The sequence below is a fragment of the Alexandromys fortis genome, unplaced genomic scaffold (genome assembly GCF_014885135.2).
Source record: "Alexandromys fortis isolate MF-2015 unplaced genomic scaffold, M_Fortis_MF-2015_v1.1 scaffold_152, whole genome shotgun sequence".
In the NCBI taxonomy this organism is placed as follows: domain Eukaryota; kingdom Metazoa; phylum Chordata; class Mammalia; order Rodentia; family Cricetidae; genus Alexandromys; species Alexandromys fortis.
Genome location: NW_026068045.1, coordinates 157,868 through 181,523, shown reverse-complemented (window position 1 = coordinate 181,523; position 23,656 = coordinate 157,868). Strand labels below are relative to the sequence as shown.

Sequence of the window (23,656 nt, the reverse complement as noted above, 5' to 3'; positions counted from 1 at the left end):
TTCTTTCCCATCTCTGTAGTAAACATGAGGGAGAGAATCTTCTGCTTTCTCTGGTTCAGCATCCATCCACATTTCCCACTTTCACCTGCTCTGCTACCTCGGTGATTAAGAAGGAATTCACAGCTTCTTTTCTACTCTCAGAAGTCCTAGACTAAGGAGAAGGTCAGTCCTTGCCTTTAAGGAGCTTAAAGTTAATGAGGAGTCAGGTGTCCTGTGCTTAAGAAAGTACTGTGTCTAGTTTGTTGGGATATGTGGGGTTTCTCTTCACAGTACCGCTTGATACTGGAAGACTGAGTTTCAGGATGCCTCCTTTGATGAAAGGAGACTCAGTTAACCCACTGAGACAGAGCTGTGAGCCTTGGTGTTAGAGAGATGAAAACGGAGCAAAGCGGGAAGAAGAGGTGAAACAGGTCAGTAACACGCACAGGTACGTTAGAGAGCAGAGGGCAGATTCCTGGGGTGAGCAAAAGCTGTACTCAGGTCATAGTGCTCATTCAAGTCACAGGCGTGTGTTTGAAACTGGTGATGCCTGGATGATACGCCAGAGCAACACATCCTTGCAGGACATGGCCTCAGCGTTGTTTTATGAAAGCCTACCAGGAGACCCTAACATGGCTGGTGTTGGGGACTGCTAGGCTCTTGCTGCTGAGTACTTTGGAGGAGGAGTCTAGAGATGAGAGAAAAGTGCTTGTTTCATGCTAATTGGCGGAGGGGGCTGGGCAAGCTAAGGCCTAGGGAAGAGAACTCTTTGGCCACTGGGGACATCTTTTTAGCATTTTCCTTTGACACTGCTTTGGCCTCTCCATAGCGTACATTCCAACAAAGTAAAATTGTGCTTCACTTCCAGAATTCCCTGCCCTGAGGAGCTTGGCCTGTGCCTGTCCACTTGCTATGTTTTGTCCTCAGATGCCTGCAGAGACAAATCTGCAGTGTAACTCCAGGAGGACAACTCTCCCTGGCCACTCCTGCAGGCAGTGGTAGCGCAGGTCTAGGCAGGCAGATCTCTGTGAGTTTGAGGCCAGTCTGGTCTAGAGAGTAAGTTCCAGGATAGTAGGGCTGTTACACAGAGAACCCCTTTCTTCCTTCTCTATTCCTTTATATTCTTGTGTCACCCATAGCATTTAATATAACCTAGTACATTATAATTTTATTGCCCCCTCCCCCTCGAATGAACACTAAAAGAAGAATTTGTATGTATCACTTGTGCTTTTTCTGTAATGGTGTGTCATTCATTACTTAGGCTTGGTTTCTGGGTTCTCCTTGAATTTACAGTTCTGTTTTTGTTTGTTTTGTTTTAAGACAGGCTTTCATTTAAGTCCTGGCTATCCTGAAGCTTCCTATGTAGACCAGGCTGGCCTTCACTCACAGAGATAGACCCACCTCTACTTCCCAAGTGCTGGGATTAAAGTTGTGTCCTGTGATGTCCAGCCATTCTCCACCTTTGTCTCCGGAGATAGGATTACAGATATGTACTTCTATACCCAGATCTATCTATCTATCTATCTATCTATCTATCTATCTATCTATCTATCTATCTATCTATCTACTTGTATTCTGAAAGCCTGGTTTTGTGATTGGACCATATTATGCACAAAAGAAATATCTGTTGAATGATCAGTTAATGAATGAATAAACTAAAAACTCTTAACATGTCCAAGTGCTGGCATGTATTTATACGGGTGTGTGTCTTCTGTGTGTGATGGTATTCTTAATGTCCAGACTAGGTATCATGTTTTTAAACTGTGGTTTTGCCTATGCATGCAAGTATTTTTTTAAGCATAAACAAAATTCTCTGAGTCCTTGCATGCTATGCTTTTAATATGAGTTTTTTAGTATCTTGTTTTGTTTTGTTTGGTTTGATTTACTGTGTTCTGTGTCCTCTAGTTGTCTGTGGTTGTGTATGGACCATTCAACCTAATTGTCAAGACTTTTTGGAGGCACGGTGGCCATTTCATATCAGCAGAGGGCACTAGAGCTATGCGCATTAGTTCCAGGCCTCAAGCTCAAGCTATCTTGGCCAGGAGCAAGGGACTCAGGTGATCAAGAATCTGAGAAGTAAGAGGTAGAGACCGCTCCAGATCTGCATAACTGGAAAGTTGTGCAGTTCCAGTGCCTTTCCTGTTCTTTCCGCCATTTACATTCTCTAGGGTCCCGGGCTTCAGGCAGTCTCAGCAGCCCAGGGAGCAGTAGGGATTGGGGGAGAAGATGGCTACTTACACCGGGTTCTGGACAGGACCACTTCCTCCCAAATGACCTTCCACTTCGGTTCTCCACCTCTCCACTTTAGTGTGCGCCTCAAGCCCCTGAGTGCTTAGAGATCGTTCGCTGGCTGCCTTCTGTGTCAAGCCTTCGGGGAAGCACAAGAGAAAGCCATCGAGTTGGTTGCCTTTCCCTCCGAATGGATAGATGTCTGGGATGAACAAAGAAGAGTTAACTGAGCCTCTTCGTGGCTGCTACGGACTCTGGACCCTGGCGCTGAGGAGAGCCTCAACGTGGCTGGCTGAAAGGGCTCAGAGGCAGATTCAAGATTTCTCCAGTCTGAGCTTTGTGGGTTGGGGAGCTTCTCCCCCACCCCCCTCCAAAATTCTCTAGTTATCTGAGCATTCTTAATTTAGGCATCTAGGGTTAGATTCAGGGGGTTGTGATTAGAACAAAAAAGCTCTTAAAGCTTCTATACTCCCCCCTCCCCGGAAAGACACAAGCACACCCCTCCCAACACAGTCACCCAATTGATGGAGGTTCATCCTCAGCCCAGGCTGCCACCCTATGCCCGACTCAGTTATGCCACTGGGGGCAAAAGTAGGTCTTGGCACCGGAGTAGCGCAGGTGGACAGGGGCCCAGCGGTCGTTGCTTCAGAGCTGCAACGCTGCATTCTCCCTACTCCTCCCACCCCTTGCCGCTGCCCTCAATTCCTTTCTCTTCGCTCTCCTCCCATCTCGGTTCCAGCGAGCAGAGCGTGAGTGCGCGCGCGTTGGGGGACCAGGGGAGGGCAGAGGAGGGAGGCGCCGTCGGAGGGAGAGCAGACGTCAGGAAGAGGGAGGGAGCCTGGGAGGGAACAGAGGGAGAGCTAGAGAGCGGCGCGGAGGTTGAGTGAGGCCCCGAGAGATAAAACTGGAGGGCAGAAATTATTAGGGGGTGCAGGACGAGAGGAGGGGCCAGGAGAGCGAGCCCGCGGCGAGAGAGGCAAGCGAGTGTGCGCCGAGTGTGCTAGGGCGGGAGGGAGGAGAGGGAGCCAGTGGTGGCCCGGCTCGCGCCTACTCGGGCCCAGCGGCGGGCGGACAGCATGCCGAGCCTCCTCATCTGAATCCTCACTCTCTCCGACACTTTCTCTCAAGGTAAGCCCCAGCCATGGGCTAGGGTGTCCTGGGAAGGGGCGCGGAGCCACCCAGAGAACACCAAAGGAGTTTTTGGTGAAACGGCCCAACTTGCTTCCTCCGGCTGCGCGGGAGAACAGAGAACTTAGGTCTCGAAAGCCGAGATCCGAGTAGAAATGTGACCCGAGTGCTCAAAGTCTATCCTCCAGTCCCTGGCAATTCTCCCTCCCTCCCGAGCCCTGGACGGGACTCCTGGGTCCTGGCCAAGGGAAAGGCAGGGAAGAGGTGGGATTTCAGATTGGGGGGTGGAGCGCATGGAAAGCACGGACGCTGGCGAAGAAGAGGCTGAGGGCTCCAGCTACCCCAATCCAGTCTAGAGTCACCTTCATTTGCAGTGCGGCTGCAAACTGCTTGGGATTGCTCCGTTAAAGGGAAGACTGCATTCGGCCCCCAGCCCCGAAGGCTGTGGGGAGTGAGAGGTGGAAGTCCTGACCAGGGCTGCTGGATTGTTTGGAAGCGGAGTTGATCCGGCCAGGCGCTCACTTCAGGTCAGGAAAGTACAGACATCTGAGGCTCCTTTGGAACTGGCAGGACCGAGGTTGGAAATAAACCGTAGGGGAGAGATGAGGATGTTCAGGTACACTGGTCTGGGTTCCTGTGAAGGAACCAAGGGTCCAAACCCCAGCCAGGCCTGGGGTCTGTGGGAATGGGTGTCTTTTTTCTTGAAACTGACTCCAAGGAAGATTTAATGCTATTGGAGTCCTCTCCCGAACTGAACATAGAAATTGACACACAAATAGCGTCAAACAGAGACATTGAGGCAGATTACACACCTATGGAGACATTCCCACAAACACCGACCCCCCCCCCCAGAGACAGACACATACACAAAGACATTAACTGACACCTCTGAAGAAGCAAAATTCCTCTTCCAAGCCGACACACATTTACCTAGTCCCACATCCCGGCATCAAACTTACACTGTATGTGCATGTATGCTACGTTCAAAGGACATAACATCTATTCACACAGAATTGCTTCCACATACTCCAGCCACTGAGCAAACAAAGAAACTTGGGCAGACATTCTTATAGGCAGGCGCCTACAAAGATGTACAGTCTTCAAAATGGAGGAGGTGGTCTCTCATTGGGGTGGGTGAGTGATCTGGGAAGAGACTAGCGCCAACTGGAAAGAGCCTCAGGCATTGGCTAGCTCTCTTCCTCTCCTGAATAGTGTGTGTGTGTGTGTGTGGTGTGTGTGTGTGGTGTGTGTGTGTGGTGTATGTGTGGTGTGTGTTTGTGTGTTGTGTGTGTGTGGTGTGTGTGTTGTGTGTGTTGTGTGTGGTGTGTGTGTTTGTGTGGTGTGTGTGTTTGTGTGGTGTGTGTGTGGTGTGTGTGTGGTGTGTGTGTGGTGTGTGTGTGTGGTGTGTGTGTGGTGTGTGTGTGTGGTGTGTGTGTGGTGTGTGTGTGGTGTGTGTGTGTTTGTGTGGTGTGTGTGTGGTGTGTGTGTGTGTGTGTGTGGTGTGTAGGGGGTAGGGTGTTTCACTGGACCCCTCCTCTCTTTGCTAGCCCTCTCTCCCAGCTCTGAAGGCAAACCTGGCGTAGTTCAGGATCTTGATTCACCCTCTTAGAACAACGGGAAGGCACACATCCATGTCATGAGAGCTGGCGTGGAGCTGGAGGAGAAAGAAGGCCTGGCCTCAGGGTTGGCCACTTGGCAGAAAGTTGGGAAGATAAGTGAAGTTCTGACTTTGTTTAGCCAGGTTGCTGAACTGGAGAGAGCTGGAGAGGGAGAAGATGGTGGGTGAGAGGCAGCTGTGTCAGCTCTGATGTGTTGGGAGCAGGCTTCTGACTGGCCCTCTCTTGCAACCCTCATCTGCCAGTGAGACAAAATGAGCTTTAAGAGACAGAAGCTGCAGCTAGGAAGCAGGAGAGGCATGCAGCTTGCATCTGGACTGATAGATAGGTCAGAAAAAATTGCTTGCCATGTACTCCTCCATCTCTGTGGGTGGGTGTGGCTAGGGAATGCAACTGAACCCCAGCCTTCTTGACTCTGTCAGAGGTGAAAGCAAGAACTGCAAAAGGTTGCAGGCGTGTTTGGGGGTCATGGGGGAGGAAAGCAAAGGGAGAGAGGAGCCAGGAGGGAGAAGAAATCACTATGGAGTCTTTAGGGGCCACCCAGCAAAGGGCTGGGGAGAAGACCATTAAGGGAGAAATGGGGGGACCTGGGAACACTGAGAAGCTGAACCAGAGGCAGGGAGAGAGTACACAGTGTGGTCAGCAGTGAGTTGAAGGCAGAGATGAAAGTGGGAAGTGAGGAGGAAGAGAAGGTGGTCAGAGGAGCAATAAAATTGAGATCAGAGAAGAGCCAGGAAGGGGAAATTCAGCCTAGCTGAGGAATAGAAATTGTATTTTAAAGGATTTCAAATGAGCTTCATCTATTTTCATTTTTTTACTAAATAATTTCCCATATCTTATCTAAGTGAAAACCATTATCTTTTCCCTCCCCCACTGCTGTGTCCATCATGCCCTAGCTCCCTAGACTGATTATGCCGAAAATGGAAATATTTATTCATTTTCTAAGAGATTTTTCTCCCTCCCTAGTCTCGGGGAGGAGAAATTGAAAAGGAAGGATTGTAGTTAATCAGAGCAATGTGGGATGACAGAATGGCTCCAGTGGGAGCTGCCTCCAGAGGCTGGTGGCTCTGGCTGTAGGAGGAAAACCTGCTCCTGTGGTACCCCCACCCCCAATCTCCTGTCTGTTCTGCCTTTGCTCCAAGGGGTAAAACAAAGAGGCCCAAGGGCCTCCTATGTTTCCAGCATTTAGCTCCCGGTGCACACTTATATCCTGGCAAAGAACAGTGAGCCTGGATTCTACAGCTCTGTTCTGCATACACACATACACACGCACACCACATACTCCAAATGCCCTACTTCCGCCCAAAGCTGGGTACTGAGCTGGGATAGAGGTAGGCAAAGCTGGCAGAAATCAATCTGACCCTGACATTGATTGGACTCTATCTTCAGCCTTCTACTCAAACTCAGAGGGAGACACGAAGCAAGTACTGGGTGCCACAGGGATGCATCTGCAACACCCAGGCAGGACAAAGGGGAGTGGCATCCAGTTCTTCCAACCTTTGCTCCTTATTGCCACTGAGTGGCTAGCTGGCCCCCCCTGGCCTTTCCAGGGGGGTAGGATGATGGAGCCCCCTGATTACCCCATGCTTGCAGAGAACTGCACTCTGAGGGAACCTCCTTTGAGATCCCTTGGGACCTGGTCTTCACTCCTCTCTTATCCTACAACATGGGGCATCATGCTGTGCATATAGTCAATTGATGAGCTAATACCCAGTTGATGAGTGAGCCGCAGTGCAGGAGGGAGGTCATATAAAATGGTGATGACGGCATAGCCTTAGCCTAGTATGCCTGGAATCCTAATATTCAAGAGGCTGAGGCAGGAGGACTGTGAGTTCAAGGCCACCTTGGACTACGTGTACCAAGTTTCAGACCAGTTGAGGCTGAATTTTAAGTCCCCAGAGATAAATAACACATAGAAATTAATCAATAGAAGAAATCAGAGACTTCTATTTAGCTCTCCTGAAGAAGTTATGTGCTCAATAAGTGCTCCAGTTTAGCTGTATGGAAAGTGGTGATGATATATGTGCTAATCCATGGATTGTAATGTATATTAATCTATAGAGAGTGTTCGGCATGCTGTCTGGCACAGAAGTGTTCAGTGACTGTGTTATGACTTTGTGTCTGAACTCAACATGTTGAGTTGACCATTCCTCTATTTTCCTGCTTATGGTTCTTTTTGTCTTCCAGTTCCAGCCCTTATGGTTCTTGGTCCCTGGCTTCAGTAAGCCAGTGGTTTGCACCTCTCATAGAGAGAACCTTGCTGAGGTAGACCTTAAAAGACATAGTTCATCTCCCCCCCCCCCTTCTCCAGCCGTTGGTGCTCCCAGAAAAGGTCTGCAGAAGAGATGCACCAGGGGAGGGCAAACAGGAAAAGTTTGAGCTTTTGGGTAAAATGAAAAGTGGCAGGGTCTCAGTGTGAGAAAATAACACAGCTCGTTTAGTAGGTTCTCACGTTAGTGACTTTTAATATAGGTTAACTTAAGCTGTACAACAGTCTCTTGGGATAGGCTGAGTAATTAATTCCTTTTTCCTGGATGGGAAGCAGAGGTTCAGATATGTAAGGTAGGTAGTTATAGAAACCAGCTGACTCCAAAACTTACACAAGTCTCCCTTGCCAGAGAGCTCCTCAATTAGCAGGGACTGGAGCTGGGCTAGGGCAGGATATTTTTTTTTCCTGGTCCATGGTAGAGTAAGTGTGAAGGGGGATTGTTTTATCAAGGTACTGTCTTTCATTCTGAGATTCTACTCTATATTTTTGGGCTATTCTTTCTTTATGATATGGTACTCTGCTGCTTATTTGTTAAAAGGGCTTTATCTGCCAAATAAGATTTATACTTTTGTGTTTGTTCCAAACCTAGCCTTTCTAGTCCATGGGTTTATACACGGGGACCCTCCCTTTCCCCCTTCAAGCTGACTCTGGAGAGTCTTAGTCATAAGCCTATGAGGCTGGTGCACTCAAGTGGAATCTGGGGGCAACCTGTACCCTCCCACCTCTAACCTCTAGTAGGGCTGTAGTCACAGTAGGGCTGTAGGTGGATTCAGCAGGGCTGTGGGCACAGTAGGGCTTATAGACATAGTAGGTAGGACTGTAAACACAGCAGGGCTGTAAACAGAGTGGAGACTATAGACACAGTAGGGGCTGACTGTAGAGAAAGCAGGGCTGTAGGCACAGTAAGGCTATAGACATAGTAGGGTTGGAGGCACAGTAGAGCCTGTAGGCACAGCAGGGCTAAAGACATAGTAGGTAGGATTGTAAACACAGTAGGGCTGTAGATACAATAGGGGCTGAAAATTTCGGTGTCCGGTTCAGCTCACCTGGAGGTGCTAAGCTTTGCTTTTCAGCTGGTTGCTTACCTCAGGACCTGCCTGGCCTAAGGTACTGAAAGGGATCATGGGAGGTCAGCAACATACCAAGATGTAAGCCTTACCTTTTACTGAGTTCCTGCTGTTGCTTTTCAAAACTGATGTTCCTGTCATTCCATAGATAAGGAAACCAAAACGGAGAGGTTGAACAACCAACTAAGGGCCGTCTCTGGAGTGCTAATACCCTGATCCAAGTCCTTTTATATCACCACAAAGCTTATCTGTGTTGGCAACCTCTATTAGATGTGAGGAGAGCCTAGACCTGCTGTCTTGTTCCGTACAACAGTTCTCTGAGATAGGCTGTGTAATTATCCGTAGTTTCTCAGCTAGGCTACCCGTAGTTACCCTGGGTTTGATATCAGCATACAAAGGTGGGAGTAAACTATTAATCCCTGTCAAAAAGAGGTTTGTGTTACTCCAGTCTCTTTCCTCCTATGTTTTCAGGTGTTTTTTTTTTTTTTTGGAAGGGGGCTGGGGGTTGTGTGATGGGAATCAAACCCTGCCCCCCTTCCTGTCTTCCTTCTAGCTTTGGAGCTATGTAACGCTTTCAGATTTTAGTAGTGTCACATGTGCCATAACATCTGATAGATTACCATGGGATGTAGGCAGGTTCTTTGTTATTCTTCCATTTAGTAGAGGAGAAAATGGAGTTCCAGAGAAATTAGATGGCTGGTGGAAGGGGTTAGAACTCAGATGGAGGACATGAGGAGAGATAGAGGAGGCACGTTTCTCTGTCTCCCCAGACAGGGAAGGTACTCTGTAAGATTCTGACCAAATTGTACCCTCCTGCCTTCTGTTTGTTTTCCAGCTCTTCCCAGGGCTCCAGGCCAGGCTATCTGGCAGTCTTTCGGGGGGGGGGGGGGATTTGACCTGGAAAAGGCTGGGAGTTTCAGTGGAGGAAGAGAAAGAGATTGCTGTGTTCTTGATCTTGAAATGTGAGACCGGGGAGTAGAGAGTCTTAGGAGTCTTGATGCAGGAATGGCTCTCGGGGTGGAGAAGGAAGACTACTTTGTGTTTTGCATATAATAGTAATGTCAGGTGTTACTTCCATTTTATAGATGGACAATTAGAGGCCCAGATAAGTTAAACAGATCATCCAAAAGGACACAGCCAGTACCCGACAGTCCGGATGAGAAACAAGCAGTGACATTAGAATGGTGGATGGGGAAAAGACCCCAGAAAGGCACTCCTGAAGGCTACACACATTTGCCACATCCAAGTCTGTAGGTGCAGTCCCATGTTACATGTGCATGCTCTCCTCTTTCCCAGCACATCTGGACGGAAACCTCTGTCTGTTCTGGCCCTTTCATTTACCAAGACACTGGCTAGTATGAAAAAAATTCCTTTCCCATCATTTTTCTCTCCAACCGTAGCAGCCTCCTGAGTCGTGGGGGTCACTATTCTCATGTTGCTTGTTTTGTGTACCCTTTGATAGATGTGCACACTGCCGGGCTGAGAAAGCTAGGGCCCTTGAGTTCCCTGCTCTCCGACTCTGCCCCTCTGTGTCTTTCATCCCCAGTTCTTAGACTTTCCATTCTTGATTTTCAGACAGTGTGGACTTGATTGAGCACTTACGGCACCCTGAATGAGAGCTTCTGCAGCTTCTAGGTGTCTCTGAAGATGATTTTTCTTTCTATCCTGCTCTCTCTCTGTCTATCAGCTTCTCCCATGTGGAAGGCGCTCCTAATATCTCCTTCCTACACATTTAATTTCTTCAGCAACTTTTATTAACCTCTCTCGTCTCTGGGGACTGCACTGCTCATCCGTCTCTGCCCTTCTCAAACCCATTCAACAAAATTAGGATGGTATTGAAATAAATGGGCCTTGCAGCCAGCCACCCTTTTCACGATGGAGGGTCTTAAATCTGGGCTAGAAATCTCTAGTAAATGCCATTAGTTTTCAGGAGATAATACTGCGGCTTCATTCCGGGTCTGAGCCCTGGGAAGGTGCTACCAGAATCTCCCAGAAGGCCACGGGGTCTGAGTTTTGAGGCAGCAAAGGGAGAGCAGAATTTTGTGTCTCATGTAGCACACAGGGCCCAGCAGGGCTATTTCAGGAAGTTGTTCTACGTGTGTCATCTCTTTCCCCAGCTCCCTAACTTGGCGTAAGAATAATAAATTCTTCTTCAGGACAGGATTGCTTGTTCTCTGTGGCCTGCATTTCCTTCTGAGGCAATATGAGGAGTATATCCTAACTGGAGGATGTGGGAAAAATGCAGAATTAGTTCCCTCCCTTACCAGAAATGTGCAGCTAGGCATGGCTTAATGGTCAGAACTGCACAGATAATGGGGAAGATGCCTTCAGAGAGATGTATTGTGAGACAGTCTCCTCAGCTTTTCACCACTGTACATGGTAAGAGTCTGCTGCTGAGTGATGGAATCCTGTGGCTCCTTGGGTATAGGTATTTTCTCACTGACCCCAAACGTCATTCTGGAACTGGTACGAAGCCTAATGGCAGAGCATATGTGCCAGCCCTGCCTGAGCTCAGCCTCCTACACCACAAATACAATCATACTGTTATATAGCACACAGGCAGATGTGTGTTGCAAGATGAGTAAGATACTATCTCTATTCTTAAGGGTCTTTATCTTTTATGTGAAATTATTTAACCCCATGGGCCTCAGTTTCTTCTTCCACAAAATGGGGAAAACTGATTTTTAAAAAATCTGGTATAACTATTTGGGAAATGACTACAAATTATGTGGAATAATTTTGAAAAAAGAATGTAGTTCCTTCTTGACAAGAAACTAAAACCCAAAACTACAGAGACTCTCTGTGTTGATATTCAGGGGCTACTATCGTTGTGTGAAGGCCAGAGCTGGAACATTTAGTACAGAGGAATTTGCTATGGGGTGCAGTGATCAGGGAGGGCTCCCTGGGAGAAGGGGTCTTAGAGTTCGGGATATATATCAGGCAGAGAAAAGATTCCCACAGGTCCACATTCCCAAGTTAAGGTATGGTTGTCAGCCAGGCAGGTGTGCAAGTGTAGTAAGGGGAGAGACAGCACCGAGGATGTTATCACTGAGGTGCTCTAAAGCTGGGACTGTTGCCAAAGCCCATAGGGCTTAGAAGGCTCACAGACAGTCCTGCAAGAAGTGGAAGACCAGCTGATTCTAGGATTTCTTCTTCTGACATATCTCTCTTAGTAGCTCAGGTAGGCTGCAAACTCTTGAAGCCTCTGCCTCTGTCTCTTGAGTCTTGCGTTTGATTTTTAAACAAAGAGTGTGTTAAAAACAAGTTTGGGTCCCTGGCTCTTTCTCAATCAAACCTTCCCTTCCTCTAAACTCTTAACCTGGTAGAACTGCTATGGAGACATGTAAAGCTGATGTTAAAATAAAAAATAATAAAATGAAACATAAATGAAATAAAGATCAATCTGGCTAGACAGAAGTGAACAGAAACCACTATAGGAGTGTCACTGGAAGTCCCCAGTCTGTGACCTAAGTTTGGAGACTGGGAAGTGGAGGTGTTCTCCCAGAGTCCTTTGGCAGTGATAAAGCTGCCTGGAAGCAAAGTTTGGCAGTGATAAGGAAGAGGAGGGCCTTTTGACCCAGATGCCAGAAGCTGAACGAATCTGTGCCATCTACTCTGAACTTGAGCACAGTCTATACTTTCCAGGGTTGAGAATGACACCACGTTTAGACTTTCATGGTCTTAAACTTTTTCTGCTGGCCGGCAACCTTAGCTCTTTTACTTAGAGTTTCTTAGGGCCTCAGCATGGAGGAGAGCTCCAGGATTTCAGTGGAGCCTCAGCATAGGGGCCCTGCCAAGGAAGAGGAAGCTAGCAAACAAGCTTAGCTGTTTTTGTTTTGTGGTGGTCCTAGGCCTAGGGTTAAAAAGGTGAGATTTAGTCCTTGTCCTTGAGGCACGCTCAGCTCTCAGCCCCGTGTGGGAGGTGGACACAAAAATAGAGTTGGTCCTGTAAGGCAGAGGTTGTAAGAGAAGTATGTGAAAAATGTTAGAGTCTGGTCTTTCTGGTGGTTGCCTGAAGCTGGGAGTGTGTAGGGAGGAGCTGACTGTACTGCTCCCTGTGCTGCTGGGTGTGGAGTGCTGCTGCACAGCAAGGTCTCTGGGATCTGGACGGTCCTTGATTGTACCCCTGCTCCAGACAAAAGGAGCCGAGGAATCCCCAGGACTGATTCTTCATTCTGCTTAAGGATTTTGATTTCTGAGAACAAAGGCAGTTTACACATAAAATACCATTTCCTCAAGTCTCCCAATCTCTTGTGTCCACTTCCCTCTCCCCAGCCCCCACTCCTGCCCAGTAGAGCTGATTTCTAAATTAACTTTCTCTTCCTAATTAGCTTAGCCAGTTTTTATTATTATTCCCTCTCCCCGAATTCTTCATGCACAGCCTGAGGCCCTATGTGCTCCATTACCCAACATTGCCCCACCACGAGGCAGCACTTTTAACTGTTTGTTCCCATTCTGTTCATTTAACTGGGAGTTTATTATAGGGAAGAAAGAGACGGGCCAGAAGGACTGAAAACAGAAGGAAGCAGGAGAAGGCATTTTTCCAAGCAACAGAAACCCAGGACTAGACATGTTGGCTGATGGGAGTTCTTAGAAAACTTGAAGTTTTCTTCATCTTCATTTTTAATCAACTGAGGACTTCCTGGTTAGGCAGTGGTACTCCTTTGCTATAATCCCAGCCCCAGGAATTTACCCATTGCTTTGTGACTTAGTCCGAACTCCCAGAGGAAATCTGCCAGCTTGACTGCATTGTGGAATGAGGGCCTCCATAGTTCCCACAAAGCCCTCTCTCATCTCACTCGCTGCAGCTATGCTGACAGAAATGAGCACTCAGGGCAGTATCACCTCACTTACTTTGTGGATGATGCTGGACTAATGTCCCTCTCTTCCAATGCACACCCTTCACTGGTCAGTGGCTGAAGTGGGAATGTGATTTCATTTTAATTGCTAGTATGAGCCAGAGATAACAAGAAAGGAAAAATCTGACTTTGTACAAAATAAATAATTATAATGCATGGCTAAGGTAGATGAAGTGGTTTTGGGACTGTCCGGACCGCTGTCGTGCTCCATTTATGCAGACCACGGAGAATTTGGTAACATCTACATCTGAGGGGTTTGCACACACTTTCAGTTTTCCCCCCAGGATCATAATGTAACACAGCTTACTCTCTAGAATCAGGGAACCATGAATTTCCTAGGATCCCCAACCACGGGACTGTAGGAGTGTGAGCCTTTTTGTCAGAGGTAGCACTTTGTGCCCCCTTGGAGCCTTGGCTTCCTCATCTATGAAGTGCAGATGGTTGTCCCTGCCTCCCAGGGTTATTGTGGGGATTGAATGAAATGATGTATGAAGCAGAAGTGTCTGGTACTTACTAAGCCACATTAATAACGCACAGTGCTTGATTTTCCAGGGCTCACAGTGCAAGGCAAATCCAAGAAGGGAAACAAGAGTGCGAGGAACAGCAATGAATCCAATGCTGTCTGTATCAGTGGTACAAAGGGGGCAGCAGAGATGTGGGAACTCCTGCACTTTGTACTCTGAAGTTTCAGTGAAGGGGAAGCCTGGTGGGTGCCAGCCTGCTTTAGAATTCAGTCTGTGTTCTGGAGATTGAGTGACCTTTGTGAGCTACGGCTTCTTTGTTTCCAAAATGGAGAACTGTTACTTATCTACTTCTAGGTAATCTACATCCTGGAAGAGTCGTTGTGGGACAGTAAGCTTAACTATTACTTCAAATCCCGTCTCTCCAGAAGCCTCAGCTCATTGTGCTAGGACAGCAGCCCTCAAGTTTAGAAGGATCTGGAGAAAGCAGATTCTGTATTGGCGTGGGACTCCCTGATGATGCTGGTACAGCACGTCCCTGTTAGCGACCCTGTTGAGGTTTGAGAGGATGGCTTCTAAGGGAATCTGTCGTCTACGGGAATCAAGAGCAGAGCTTTCTTTTAAAACAGTTTGCATGGGCCATTGATTAAAAGGCATTGATATACTAGTTTTAGGAAGGCAGATGTGGGAACTTCCTTAGCATCCAACTGACCTGTCAGGCTGCCCCCGCTGCCACCTGCCAAATTCCAACACCACGTCCATGCCAAGTCTTCTGGGGCTTCCTACCGCAGAGTCGAAAGCCCCAGCCTGTGCATTGCTGGAAACTCTTCCATGCCTGAGCAGTCATTTCCACATCATATTTTTTTAAGTCCTCGTGATTCATCATTGGAAGTTTGAGAGAAACATTTTGGCAGAGCTTCTAGTCAAAAAACCTTGAGTCTTACTGGCTTTGGCTTAAAAATTGGGTTATGAACAAGATGTGTGATTGAGAAGGAAGGGAAGCTGTGGTTTACCTGGACATGGTTGTAGGGGAACAGTGGGAACTCTTTCTAAACAGGCCAGCTTCTTAATCTTGGCATAGAGACGCTCAACCTGCAGACCACACTCTACAGCTTTTGCCCACTGACTCTGTGGAGGAGTCCTGTCTACTAGCAAACAGGCACTCCACTGATTCTTTGCTTCCTCCTTCCTCTTTCACCCCAGGAAGCTGGTGTTCCTGCAGCTCTCTCTGCACCTGCAAGTGTGAGGTAGTGACTAGCCACACAAGCCTGGCGAGTTTGCAAGATGCAAAGAGGGGTGCATTTAATCAGATTGGGTTTCCTGGGACAGAGAACGAACTTGAGGTCTAAAATACAAAACAAGTGGTAATCATTTAAGAACACCATCTTCAGACTCCCAAGATGCCTCTCTTGAGGCAGGACTAATTCAAGTGAAGTTGTAAATCAGTGTTTGACCCTTTTTTGAAGAGAGGAATTTTATTAGCACTGTCCACTCTTTCCCTCCCCTATCTGACAATCCCTAGCAAATAGGAAGTTCTTTCTGTCTAACCTGAATCTTTCCTGCTCTGAATGGAAACTGTAACGAGAGGTTGCAACACCAACAGTACTCCATAGCAGGATGAATATGTTTTCCCTGTCAGTTCATTTTTTCAAACTTCAGGGCATGCTCCTTTTATTGAGAAGCAAGGCCTGAGAGGTCAGAGGTTTGTGACTCCCAGGCTCCAGGGAGCCAAGAGATCTCTTTAAGGGTCAGACAGAGCTGCCATTATGCAGGTGTTCTTGGCTAGGTCTGGAAGGATGAGGCTCATAACTCTGGACTTCCCACCAACAACAGGTACAGCTTGAAGGCCTCTTCATCTCCCTCTGTGAGTGGCAGGGTGGGGATAGCAAGGTAGGCCCATTTGTTGTCAGAACTTGTTTTAGTCCAGGCCTCCCCAAATCAGGAGTGTCCGGAGCCCAGCTGTGCCTGCGTGGGTCCCATATGATAGTGACGTGGGCAGAGGAGGTGTCTATTGTGCACAGGCAGTGTAAAAGATCCAGAGGTAGTGGAGTGGGTCATGACCAGTTAGAAAAATGGCCCTGGGAGAAGTGGAGAGACAGCACAGCAGGCCTGGCTGGGAAGGAGATAGAGGACTGGACTCGTGAGAAAGGTAAAGGAGACTGGCTGCCTCGTGAGGGAGTTTGATGGGAAAAGCCACGATGCCCAGGGAGATCTGCCCAATTAGAGGTGTATAGTTAGCAGCTCTGAGACACATCACTGTGGGCTGTCTTGTCAACTGTGGCCCATGCAACTGTTTTGTCTGCAACCTGTGTGATGCATTTCCCACACAGTTTTTTTTGGGGGGGGGAGGGAGTGCAGGGGGAGAACAATCTCTGCTCCTTTAGAATGGGATGGGATATCAGAGGAAGGGCAGGGCCATGGGAAGAGGAGTGCAGTGGGCCATGGGACAACCTGGCATTCCCTTTTTCAAGGGCAGGAAGGCAGGACAGCCTTGGGCTAGAGTTCCACAAACACTAACTGTGGCCTGCCTTGGGACAGTGGCTGTCCTCCAGCAACACTGCTAGCTCAGTCTCTGGCTCTCCCTGTCCCTGGATGGGTGTTCTCAGCTCTCTTAATCCTGCTGCACTCTGTCTGTCACTAGACAAGAATGCATTGCTCTCTTGAAGCATTTGGTGCTTAATAATTTGTGGATTACAGCTAACTCTCGATAAAGATTTCCCTAATTGCTTGGCTCACCTCAGGTTCGATCATCAAAGCGAAGTGGCGAGGCCCCCCTCACCCTCCTTTTCTTTTTATTATCTCTTAATTAATCACTCGGCTTTCACACTTAGCAGATAATTACAGTCTCCTGGGCACGAAGCTCATTTTCATAACCTCCTGCTCCAAGCCTGCAGCAGCATGGAGGGGGTGGGAAGGAAGAGGGAGAGAGGGGAGAACAGATAGACACATGCCGAAGGAAGGGGGGGAGGTGGCAGCAAGAGAGACAGGTGAAGAAAGGGACAGAGAAGAAGCAGCAAGAGGGACATGGCTCAGGATCAGGGCTCTGCCAGTGGGTAGAAGGTTGGTGATGCCTGGGGAAACCTCTTCTAGTGATAGTCTTTATATACTGAGTTATATATTGTGGGTCCCTTCATTTGCCCTGGGGCAGTGATGTGCATTGCCACAAAGCTTAGAGTTAACTAGAGGAAGCTGAGTGAATTCTATTTTCTCTGAAAACTGGGGACAGCTGAGATGGGTGCAACATGACTGTGATTGGGGTCTTTTGAAAGAGGAGGACATACCCTAGGGTATGGACATACCCTAGACTGTGGGAATGAACACAATGGTATGTGTAGATGGAGGGGGGGACCAGGCATTCTCTCATCACCTTCACTTGGGGACTGCCTTGTGGGTCCCAATAGCTTAACTGCCCCATTTTAGAGAGGAGTAGAATCTTCCTGGGTTCTGCTGCATTCAGGAAGAGTGAGTGATTGACATAAGCTACATGTCCAGGTCTGACAGCTAGGTTAGAGCAAAGGCTACCACGTGACCATCTGGTTTTCCTTGTACTTCTGACTCCTAGATAAATAAACAATACACATTCAGATGGCGAATCTGAGAGGCACACGGGAGAGAAGTCTGCCTAGTGAATCCAACGTGGAATCTGACTGGGCCACAAAGCTGTGGCATGTTTCCCTATCTGGCCCTCATTTTGTTCCGTGACAAATCTCATGCTTAATGCTGCTTTATTCACTGTAGAGAGAATTTCAACCAACCTAGTTGTTTATAAGCAGATGAATAGATAATGAAAAGTTGTTATCTATAAAAAATAAAGTACTACTCACCTGTAAAGAAAAAACAAAGTTAAAAACTTCGTAGGAGAATAGAGGGATTTAGAATGTATGCTATCTAAGTGAGTCCACATAGTTGCAGGAAGAAATAAACCACAAATTCTCTTTTATATCAGAATCTAGCAAATAACACACACACGTGGGTACAGTATAACTGAAGAAAAGAGCAAGGAATGCTAAATACAAGGGCGAGAAAGGCATCAGTACAAGTCATGGGCACAAATGATGAAAGAGGATGTAAAGTTAATTGTTTTTCCTGCTCTGATTCTGTTCTGTGGGGGTGGGGGTGGATGAGTACGTAAACTGTATTAGATACAGAAGAGTCCAATCTAATGTGAAACACATAGGGTTCTGCTTCAGATGACAGTTCTAACTGTGTAAGTTCATTAAGTTGTGTAGACTTTGGGTCTGGTTAATTTTGGTGTGTGATGTTTTTGTTAATTTGCAAGCCTTTTGTATAATAAAGTTTATTTAAAACAAAACAAAGAAGGATAACAGAACAAAACCCCAAAAGCAAGTCTCTGTGGTCTGGATTTCAACAGGTCTTGAAGAAGAAGGTGCTACCACAGGGCTTCTTTTCCGTGAGCGCAATCTGCTGTTGTTGGTCTACAGGAAAAAATGCATGGGTTTCTACTACTTTACTATTAACCAGCATTAAGACCTCTCCAAATCTCAGTTTCCTTTTTGGTAAATGAGAATCTTGAGAAGTTTGAGATCATTTTGTTTAACATATAGAGTCTCTTTGGCATGGTTAAACACGGCTGGCCAATGACAGCTGTTGTTTCTCCACTGTTGTCACCGTGGATGAATGCAGCTAGCCTGTGCCTAGCAAAGGGCAGGGCGAGAGGGCCTTCTCCACTCCCTAGCTGGAGGGTGGCATTAGGAGTCTCGCCCTCCAGCACTTCTGGGTGTGCCAGTAGACAGAGGAGCCCTGACAGGTTGGCCATTGTGTCCCACTACAGTTTTCCTTTTCTGTCTACAAACCAAGTGGTTCAGCTAAGGCTAACCTCCCACTCACGGTGTAAGGGCATCAGCTTCAAGCATCAGGGGCCTGGATAACAAAAGGTTTATCTTACTGAGTCGAAGAAGGCTTGCTGCTTCTGGTTTCCTGGGCACATAATAAGAAAAGCTACATTTGGAGGCACTGTGGAAATATCACTGAACGTTTAGCCCCACTGTGCCCCTAATGGAGTGAGTGACCTTAGTGACTTGGGCTCTCTTAGCATAAAATGAGAAGGTCATTCATTCTCTGAAACTCTTTATGAATGCACAGTTTTTTGACTGTCATTAAGGGGGAGTTCATCAAAGACTGGCCCTGAATCTTGTTTTGTTTTGTGAGCAACTGTCAGAAAGGCTAGTAGTCTCTGAGAACCAGCTAGGGAGGGACCCAGAGGGGCAGCAGATATGTTAATACATTTTTTAGATCTGAAATGGCCTTGGGGGTAAGATGTGCAGGACTCCCCAATATGTATATGTATGCATGTACACACACACACATACACACAAACACACACACACACATACACACACACACACACACACAGTGTCCTGGGGGCAGATGGCAGATGGGGATGTGGGGAACCCCACCAATGGTGTGGGTGTTTATGTGTTTATGTTGATAAAATATTCTCCCTGCAAAAGCATGTTCTGGCTTTTCTCTGAACTTTAGCTTTGGTCTATGAAAAGGTTTTGCAGTCTTGTGGGAATATAAACATTTGGCAGATTTCTTTCTCTGAAAGCTATTTCATCTCTTTTCTTTTTCTGGGAATTTTAACCAGCAAGATTAAGGTCCCTCCGCCCATCCTTCCTCTTTCCCCTTTGCCTGTGACAACCCCTCCTTGAATCACCCCCCCCCAAATGAAAACAACGGTAATTAGTGTATACTGGGAATCTTCTTAGAGCCAGAAGAAAGGCGTGAAGCAAAAGGCTCTCCCAAGAGGAAAAACTGCAGGAGAGAAAAGGAAGCAAATGGCATCGTGGTGAAAAGTGAATTCCAGACACTGAAATTCTTTTGGTTTTAATCATCTCAGAGGGCAACCAGAGCTGAGCTGTGGGGGAAGGGAAGAAATGAAAACCAGGGCCTTCCACTTCCAGTTTGCAGGATTCTGTAAAGACAACCAGTTTCCCGATGGAGGCTTCTCTGCCCCGACCCTCAGACCTGGTGTCTGCCCCTGCATGGAGCTGAGGCTCTTCTCTTCCTCTCCAGCCCTCCCATTTAGCTCAGTTTATAGGCTCAGTATACCCAATTTTAAAGTATTGACCTTTCAGTTTTCCAGCCAGATTTCAAGTTCCCCAAGGCCCAGGATTATGTGTTATTCAAAACAAAACAAACAGCAAAGTCCAGGCTCCTTCATAAGCCATAGTGTTCCTTCATTGGAAAAGTGGAATCATTTAAGTATTTAAAGAGCTGAGTGGAGCTTTCTCTAGTAGGAAGGGACCGCAACTGTACGTAAAGGACAGCCTGTGGGAGAGATGGAGGGACCATAGAAGCCTGTGGATGTGTATGGGGTTCTTCTTAGGTTTCTTCAGGATCGCTAGCCAACATCAGGGAAGCTTGGGATATTGGCAGTTGGGGAGGATGGGGTGGGGTGTAGGGAGAATTAGGAGGATGTGATTCCAGAATCTTCTCTTCTCCACCAGGGTGACTGTTTTGGTGATGGAGCGAGTCAGGAAATCTTGTGACCATGTGAGGTCACCAGTTGCCAGGCAGCAGCCATCTCTCCCTAGACCCCTTTTCCTGTGTTCAGCCTCTTCTTTCCTTCCAAATGCCCCTCTCCCAACATCAAGTTCTCTAGTTCTTTCTTTTTATCTGAAGGCAGCTCCCCATATGTTCATGGCCACCAGCAGTTTCTCCTTTCTCTTCCATCCCATCTCCTACTTTTTGGAAATTTTGATTCTTGGGTCTTTGGTCCTTTGTCTCTTCCTTTTTCCTTCTTTTGAGTAGCATCTCTCCATTCCTAGCTCCTGATTGCGCAGCGTATCCGTTTAGAGTGGGAGTCACACAGGTGACTGAGTTTTGACCTTCTCATTGACTTTCCACCTGGATAAAGCTGCTTGCTATTTCATAGCTTCAGGTTGCTCCGTGGCACATGGGGAACTTGCCAGGCATTTCCTGTAATCCAGAATCAGCATGTCCTTCCTGTATGTCTGGAAAAAAGAGGAAGATAGAATTTGGAGTCAAATTGATGGAGTCAAATTCAGAAACTCCCTCCTCCCAGTCAGCTCTTCACAGAAGAGGGGTGCCAGCAACACTGAGTGACAGCTGAGATCACATTGATAATCTCAGTGTAGTCTCTGTGGTGATTTTGCTGTTCCCAAGTGATCTATGTCAGCCCTCTTGTTTTGTTGAGTCTTAATAGTTAACGGTGCAGAGTGATAAGGAACCAGGAGGCTTGGGCTTCTGACTGACCTTATGTAAGTCCCAGCTAGAACATGAGTCCATTGCCCCCGCTGTACCGAGACTAGAGAATATAGGTGACAGCCTTTTTTTTTTTTTTTTTTTTTTGTCTTGGACTTGTATCTTTCTAGTCCCCATACCAACACTAGGAAATGTGTATTCGTATAAAATGTGACTCTAGGGGTAAATAAATTTGGGCTCAGAACATTGCAGTGACTTTTAAGTGGATATAGCAGACCCTTGTTGGGGGGCAATCTCTGCACTGAAAGCCAGTGGTCCTCCCTCTCTAGTTGTGACAGAAAATGATCCTTCAGACATTTCCAGAGTGCCTTGTGAAGCAGAGTTGCCCCCACTTGAGGACTACTGAGCTTGCATGAGGAGGAGCTGGACCAAGGAAAGCCTGGCTTCCCAAGTTGTGAGGTTTCCAAAAATGCCACATGTCTCTTCCTCCTGTCATATATCCTTGATCAATATTTCATAAAATTGAGAAATTTTAAGTTAATGATGATGAGGAAGTGTTTTGTTCTCTTATCCATTTTGGAAATGGTAAACTTCCTCTTCAAGCCTTGTTTTATATCTCAATCCAAGATTTTGATTAGGGAGGTGACAAGCACAGGATTATTTGGCACCTCATGGAGGAGGCTCTGGTGCCTTTCAGGGCTGTTGGAAGATCTACCATACCCTTGCTTTAATCGGACGAAACCTGGCTGCTGTGGATGGCAAAAAATGGTTTCAGAAGTTTGCCATTATCTTGCCTTCTTACTTGGCACCCTTTCTCCCATCCCTGAAATACCTGGGAGATGAGCCATCTCCCAGGCCTCGGGGACCTTGAGAGTACAGTTTGAAAGCTAAGATTTCATGCAATCCCTGAAGGATACGAATAAAATGAGAACATGGAGAATAAGGGTGTCAAGGCCCCAGAACTGCAGGTTCGGCCATAGCCTCTGTCCCTTTTCAGTAACCACCATATGTTAGAATCTGCCTCCTGCAGTTCTCCACAGATCACCCTGCTTTACTGTCCCTGTGCAGATTTAAAGTCCTGTCTGGGTGTCTGGTGGTTGGCAATATAAGGAGCGTGCTGCTCATATCTGCTGGAGGGTTTAAGGTTCAGAGAACAAGGAAGTGATAATATCCTAGGTAGATCCCAGGGAATATAGGATGACCCTGTCCTGGACTGTCCACAGATCTCCTACCTTCCCCAGATATGCCCATACTTTTCAACCTTTGCCCCCATGCCTCCTAAGGTCCCAACTCTTGCTATCATGGCAACCAGGAGGTTAAGACCAGTTTGGAAGCCCAAAGATATAGAAGAGGGTTTAGATAGGAGGAGGTGATAGAACCTGATCAGAAACAGCTAAGTGGGAAAGTGGAAGGCAGCCAGGAAGGTGAAGGGAAGAGGAAATGAGAGACAAACCTCATCCCTAGAAAGAGAGGGGAAAAAAAGAGGTGGGGGGGGAGTCTCAACTTTTATTTAAAATCTGAGAGCAGTTATATGCCTGGAGTTGTTGCTATGGCAACAGCACAGAAAAGAAGATAGCTTGTAAAGAGGGGAGGTGGAAGGAGGAAGATGATTCAATAGAGGTAAATGTTTAAAGACAGGAACAAAAACCATTTCCAGATAATTAAGTAACATACTGTGGGTTCTTTAGACCTGCCTGTGTCAGGGGACTGGCCTGTGATATGGCTACTTCTGCCTAGGGCTTCCATCCTTTCCCCATCCCTTTCTCACAGGTAACCAGGAATGCCAGCTGCAGTTACACTATGTCTGTCTAGGGAAAGCCTTGCCCCAGCCTTTGGGTGGTAGAGTTTTTGCCTTGTCCTGCCCAAGGTCCAAAGGAGCAACATTTATGCCTGGAGGCATTGTTGGGGCTGTTTAACGTCACCTCTGATTCCTCTGGGAATGCTCACCTGCAGTCCTTTTCTGGAAATACTCTTAAGTTTATCCTCAGAGAGCCAGGCACCACGACAGTGAGTTGTGAATCAAGACCAAATAGCTTTTGCCCCTTTGAGATCGGCCCTGACTAAGCTGGGCATATGGCATGTGTCCCCAGCGTTGTGCTTTGAGCTTGGTTACCCTGCTGATAGGGGTGTTGCCCTGGACTCCACATGTGAGTGTCTTTTCCTTGGTGAAAGTTCTGTAGTGATTCTTCTGGTTAGCTTTTATGTATTGCTCCCCCAACCCTCACATACAAAAAAATTGTCCAACCTGGGGCTGGCTGTTTTTCTAGAGGACCTTGGTTCTGTTCCCACTACCCACATGGTGATTCACAACCATCTGTAATTCCAAGGGATCTGGTGACTTTTGATGCCTGAAAGCACCATGTATGCATATAGTTCACAGACATACTTTCAGACAAAACATGCATACATATAAAATAAAATGCTTTTTAAATGTGTAAATTATGTCAGGAATTTTGAATTTTTGTTCTTTGTATTGGCTGCTTCAAATCAAGGGTGACCCTCACAGTTCCTCTCTGATGAGGCTCTCAGTACATCACAACACACAGCTTCACTATGGCCTCAGTGATCATTGTTTTCACTCACTGTTGTTCTCTTAGTTTATTTTTTATATTACTGACCAGATGTGTCTATTTATGTTGCCTCAAATCTTTTATGGAACCAATAAACTAATTAAATGAGTTAAGCTGTATAACACAGTGTAGTGTCTGGCAAGTAGTAAGAAAGCAGAGAAAATGCCAACTACTGTTTCGTGGAAACAGGTAATAGTAATCGTCTCTAGCCTTACTTTAGATGCTCTGTGAAGATAGACCAGACTTCAGAGAGTCACCTCAGTTAACCCCCAGTGTGACTGTCTAGAAAG

At 47.0% G+C, this 23,656-nt stretch overlaps 1 protein-coding gene across 4 annotated transcripts in view; it reads left to right on the top strand.

Moving 5' to 3' along the window:
* The first annotated feature begins 3,068 nt into the window (after positions 1–3,068).
* Kirrel1 (kirre like nephrin family adhesion molecule 1) overlaps positions 3,069–23,656 on the top strand; it is a 90,010-nt gene continuing 69,422 nt past the window's right edge. For 2 of the 4 annotated variants that reach the window (XM_050166474.1, XM_050166473.1), the window contains exon 1: positions 3,069–3,336. The gene's annotated coding sequence lies outside the window, so the exon portion shown is untranslated. Of the gene's footprint in view, positions 3,337–3,684; positions 3,864–23,656 lie in introns of those variants that run through there. The other 2 variants (XM_050166475.1, XM_050166476.1) reach the window with 1 other exon arrangement.